Genomic DNA, 6,645 nt, shown 5'->3' with positions numbered 1-6,645 from the left:
CACTTTGAACTTACATAAGTTGTCTTAACTACCTAATTCAAGTTATAACCCCTAGAGCTCAAAACCACTACCTCACTTCCTTTAAACTCACCCAAAACACTAGTTTTTCCTCAACCTAAGGACTCAATTCCACTTCTACCGTCTAGGACCTCATTTTAACAATTTCTATGATTCTATTAAGTCACAATAGACTTATTAACAGTGTCCCAATAGACCAATTATACTTCAGACATCAACTTCTCAAAATCACTCCCTTACTTCCTTTATTTTGCCCCAAACACTATAATTTCACTTAACACTCTACCTAATAGTTCTTGAAACAGATTCACCTTACTAATAACTCAATCACAACCACACTTCTCCTCCAAATATACATATTCACAACACCAATTCATAGTTCCGCAATTTCTCATTCAATTACATACAACATACTTTCACACCAAACACAATTGTTCATCAAGCCAGAAAATAATACAGATTTCAACACATGCACAGTTCATACAAACAATGAAAAACAGTATCTAGCTCCCCTTACCTCTAGTGTAGACAACCAAGCTCAAGTAGGAACTCTAAACCACTTGCTTGAAACCCCAAAGTATGAGAATCACCTATGAATCACCAATTGGGGATGGAAAACGAATTTTAGAACCAAATAGAAGCTAAATTATGGAAGAAAACGAAATGGGTTGCTTATAGCAAGAAATTGCATGTTTACAATCCTAGGGAAAAATGGAGAAAGGGGTGACCGTGTGACCGTGTCCATTGAGCCTTTAGATTCAATCAAATCAATTTGTTTTCCTTTTCTAGTTATTTAAACGATAATATTTTGTTTTCTTAATAATTTTAACTAACATAATTTTCTTCGATAAAGAATCAAACATATGTTATATTTATCGACATTTTTATCCTAATTAACATCTATATATAATTTTTATATGCTATATATTAGTGAAAATACATGTGTTACTTTTTTTTATGATAGTAAATAATAATAATAATAATACTATTATAATAAAATTAAATATAAATAATATTTATAATTTTATTATAAGTATGTTTTATTTATTTTATAGGTGTTTTTTTAGTTAAAAAATAATTAAGCTTAAAAAAACGATGAAATAAAAAAATGGTCAAATTTAAAAAATATACTTAAAACTAATATTGATAAAATAATTATTTTAATTTAAAAAAATTATTTAAAGAGTCGGGTTGGAAATAGAGTGTCCAATCCAAAAAGTAGAATTCTAATTTTATATATATATATATATATATATATATATATATATATATATATATATATATATATATATGAAACAGATATATAAAGATAGAATAGATAGAGAGATAGATAAAATGGATAGGCAGATAAATATATAGATAGATAGACAAACAAATAGATAGATAGATATGTATAAATAAAGGAAAACTTATTTTTGGTGTTAGATATTTTCTTTTTCAATTTTAACCTGTACTAAATGGATTGGGTGTACTGGATGGACCGGGCTTATTGAATGGACCGGGCGACAGAAAATTTGCTTATAAGAAACACAACCGATCGTCTTACCAAGGACGACCGACCGTAATTCTCGGCTTAGGATAGATGTTGACTCACTGGCAAGTGTACCAGATCGTTCCAAGTAATATAATTGGTAAAACCCAATATCGTTCTTCCCAAGAGACTCGAAAGACCTTATCGTTCGTGCGAATTAAAATCGTAAGACTTGTAAAGAAAAATAATTGTCGCGGATGCAAGAACAAAAAATAAACATGCAAATGTGTTTGATTCAATTAACGAGAAGAAAGCTATGGATGAATGGAGTTTTTGGGGGTTTACAATTTCATCTTATCCGCTCTCTTTTTTCTACTCCTCTTGTTTAAATTGCTTTGTTATCTAATTATTATGCAAACTTTCTTGGCCTACCCTTAACCCGATCCCTCGGCGAAAAGAGCCTATTACTAATTACTGGCTTACTCTCCTGAGCCTCCCCTAGTAACTAGCAATGCATTACCGAACAAAAGCAAAAACAATTGATCGTCCTACCCCCCTATCCCTAGGTGGTATTGCTTAATCAAGGAATTACTCACCAGTTCATGACATTACTGTACGTCCCCGTATCAATAAAGACAAACAACAGTTATCGAATGAGTTAAACGATAAAAGCTTTAAGTGCAGATGAGAACCCAACAATTGATAATCAAATCATATGACAAACATATAAATAAACAAGAGTTTCAATAAAAGAGAGTATCAAAAGATTACATTGTTTCTCCCAGCAACAAAAGGGTTTTGTTCACCATTGTCATGGTGAACCTAGATGAAAAATGATGCAAGAGATGGAAAAACAAACCCTAGATAGATAAAAAGGAGCCAAAGCATCCAAGAGATCTTCTCCAGGGAGTGAAATTAGGTATGGCCGCCCTCTTCTGTCAAAAGAATGAATCTAAACTCGCACTAGGGTTATTTATAACCAAGAAAAGTAACAAAATTCAAGCCCAGGCCCATCAGAGAACCGCCCGATGCCAAAAATGGCCGCCCGACGCTCTGGTTAACCGCCCAACTCTCTGGTCAACTTTTTCTAGTTGATTGGTTGACTTTTCTGGTTGACTGGTTGACTTTTCTGCATTCTGGTTGACTTTTCTGCACTGCAACCGTATGATCTTCAACCTTTCTTTCCATTCATCTCCAATTATCATCAAAACCCTCCAAAACAATGCAAAACAAGCATAATATCTCTAAAAAAAACTTTTGACTCTCAAATGACTCAACTTAAGAGTTTTACTTGATTCTAAGCTCATTCTAGGCCAAAAGGGTGTGTTTTGATATCAAATTTATGCATGAAAATAACGGTTTTTCACCCGTTATCACAACCCCAAACTTAGAACTTTGCTTGTCCTCAAGCAAACAAGACAAAACCGCAAACAAAACAGAGCTTGACTTTCTACTATTTCATCCAATGGTTCGACACTCCTAAAGTACATGACAAGAACTTCTCAATTTTAGACCTTTAGTGAAATCAAATCAAGATGCATGCATGCTTTCAATTCAGTTCAATTCACAAATTTCTCAACAGATGTTACACATTATGAATGACCAGTCCACTAAGCAAAGATGCAATCATGAAATTTAGCAATTCTCATCAAGCAAGTGTTTCACTCAATCACTCAAGTATTTAGGGTGTCACTCCAACTCTCTATCATTCACAAGTCACATGAAACAAAATTGCCATCCATCTCAAACAATCAAAATCCTCACATGCAAATGCCATCAAAAGGTCTTTTCCAAGGCTTATAATGAGGCTGGGTTAACAAGAAAAAATGGTTTTTCTGGAAAGCAAAATCCTTGAGTTAAGAGAGCTACCATAATATTCAACATTTAAGCACAACTCTCTTCCTCACCAATCTCACTTATTTCCCAACTTCTTCCCTTTTCTTTTATTTTTACATTGAGCTCATCTTCATGCTTTTCTTCTTTTCTTTTCTTTTCTCATGCATTTTTCTATTTCAACAATTGAGCTCAATGCTTTTCAACTGCTTTAAAATTTCCCCCATACAACCCCAAACTTGAACCTTTTCAACACATACAATTAAGCTCAACCAAACTCAAGGTAAAGAATTTCAAGATAAGGGTTCACATCCTATTTAAGGCTAAGGTTCAAAAAGGGTATAATATTTTAAGCATTGTGGGTGAAAATTTGGCTAGAGAAAGGTTTTCAAAAATAGCCTTGATCATATGACATTCACATGCAATTCAATCAATCATCAAGATTAAGGCAATATCATTCATGCTTTCCTATGAATAATACATACAAAAATGAAAACTCTGGAGCTCAATAGCTCACACAACATGCTTTCTCACACATCATTCATTCATACACCTTGCTTAGCATCATAACCACAATCATAATTCATCACACATCTGTTTCATTGGATATCAACATGCAACACAACTCAATTATCATCCACATCAAATCATCATCAAACAGGCTCATCATGCAAATTATTCAGTCAAACATCTCCAGAAAAGTATTCAAGCCAAGCGTACACACTGAAAATAAAATTCAACCTATTCTAAGAATTTAAAATGCAAAAGTGAAAGAGAGAACCTAGGTTGCCTCCTAGTAGCGCTTGTTTAACGTCACGAGCCTGACCCAAACCTGTTTAGCACTTGTCAATAAGTGCGATTCCTTCCAACACCCATTAGTCGGTGTACCTTCCTGGTATCCTTTAGTGGATACAAAAAGTTAGCATCCCTCAGCAGATGCTACCCAAAATTTTTTCAAATAATAACATATTTACAAGATTAAAAATGAAATAAACCTAAACTAAAAAAATAAAATTGCTTTACAACAATTGGGATAACCCTAACAAGCACCCATCAGTAGGTGTTGATATTCTTCTTGCTTGATATTCTTTTCTTCTTCTTCTTTCTGCTGAACCTCTTCAAAAAGTTGATTGAACCAAGCACATGTTTCCATGTATCAATCATAGGAACTTTAATCTCCAATTTCTTGAAGATCTCCATAAAGCACTTAAACTTCTTTTCATTCCTATGATTCTTCTTTTGACAAGGAAGAGATTTTGCATATGATATTTTCTTCTTTCCTATCTTTCTCTTTTTCTCACTCTTCTCCTTCCTCCACTTTCTTTTTTTCTTTTTTTTTTATTTTTTTATTTTTTCTTTTTTTCTCAACCATTGCTTTTTGTTTCTCATCATCTTTATCTCCCTCACTCAACCTTTCTGCTTCTTCTTCCTCTATTTTCTCCTCTTCTATCTCTATCTTTTCATCTATCTTCTCCTCAGCAACAACCTTTTCTGTTTCTATCTCTTCAATCTTTTTCACTTCTTTTTCCACCTTCTCCTCATCAACAACCTCATCAATTTGTGTCTCCAAATTCCTAAAGGTAACTTCATATCTCTTGGAACTACACCTCTCCAGAAATTTGTCGAACCTTTCATTACAACTTTTAACTTGTTCAGTCACATCAGCTATCTGTTGGCAAAGTTGTCGATCATACTCCCATGTTTCTATTGGTGAAGAGTATTTTTGCTGCCACTGATATTGTCGCCTTTCTTCCATGCGTCTATGAGAAGAAAATCTTGTATACATGTCTTGTGGAAAGAATTTGTCATTCTTTATATTCTCCTCTATGCCTTTGACATGGTATACTTCCCTATTTATGATCCTCTGAAAAAGTTCTTCAGACTCTGTATTTCTCTTAATTGGTCTAATTTGTGGCTCAGCAGCTTGCCCAAATTGACTTTGATCCATGTATGAGTGGGGTTCCCACCAGTGGTTGAAATTATTTTGGTAGAATTGAGTCCCCATATAATCAAATTCTTGTCCAAACTGCATTCTGCAAACATTAGGCACAAACCCTAGAGAACATTTATTAGAACAAAAATGAAAATAAACATAAAATCAAGCCAAATTAAATTAATTCACACTACTTGGAAAAGTTAAACCTCGAGTCCCCGACAATGACTTCAAAAACTTGTTGACTCACTGGCAAGTGTACCAGATCGTTCCAAGTAATATAATTGGTAAAACCCAATATCGTTCTTCATAAGAGACTCGAAAGGCCTTATCGTTCGTGCGAATTAAAATCGTAAGACTTGTTAAGAAAAATTAATTGTTGCGGATGCAAGAACACAAATTAAACATGCAAATGTGTTTGATTCAATTAACGAGAAGAAAGCTATGGATGAATGAAGTTGTTGAGGGTTTACAATTTCATCTTATCTGCTCTCTCTTTTCTACTCCTCTTGTTTAAATTTGCTTTGTTATCTAATTGTTATGCAAACTTTCTTGGCCTACCCTTAACCCGATCCTTCGGCGAAAAGAGCCTATTACTAATTACTGGCTTGCTATCCCTAACCTCCCCTAGTAACTAGCAATGAATTACCGAACAGAAGCAAAAACAATTGATCGTCCTACCCCCTATCCCTAGGTGGTATTGCTTAATCAAGGAATTACTCACCAGTTCATGACATTATTGTACGTCCCCGTATCAATAAAGACAAACAACAGTTATCAATGAGTTAAACAATAAAAGGTTTAAGTGAAAATGAGAACCCAACAATTGATAATCAAAGCATATGACAAATATATAAATAAACATGAGTTTCAATAAAAGAGAGTATCAAAAGATTACATTGTTTCCCCCAACAATAAAAGGGTTTAGTTCACCATTGTCATGGTGAACCTAGATGAAAAATGATGGAAGAAATGGAAAAACAAACCCTAGATAGATAAAAAGAAGCCAAAGCATCCAAGAAATCTTCTCCAAGGAGTGAAATTAGGTCTAGTCGCCCTCTTCTGTCAAAAGAATGAATCTAAACTCGCACTAGGGCTATTTGTAACCAAGAAAAGTAACAAAGTTCAAGCCTAGGCCCATCAGAGAACCGCTCGGTGCCAAAAACGGCCGCCCGGCGGTTTGCCTCAAGCCGCCGGACCACCTGGCGCCAAAAACTGCCGCCCGGCGCTCTGGTCAACTTTTTCTGGTTGACTGGTTGACTTTTGTGCATTCTGGTTGACTTTTCTGCACTGCAACTGTTTGATGTTCATCCTTTCTTTCCATTCATCTCCAATTCTCATCAAAACCCTCCAAAACAATGCAAAACAAGCATAATATCTCTAAAAACAA

This window comes from Vigna radiata, unplaced genomic scaffold, assembly GCF_000741045.1.
Source record: "Vigna radiata var. radiata cultivar VC1973A unplaced genomic scaffold, Vradiata_ver6 scaffold_147, whole genome shotgun sequence".
Classification (NCBI taxonomy): domain Eukaryota; kingdom Viridiplantae; phylum Streptophyta; class Magnoliopsida; order Fabales; family Fabaceae; genus Vigna; species Vigna radiata.
This window is presented reverse-complemented; position numbering follows the sequence as displayed.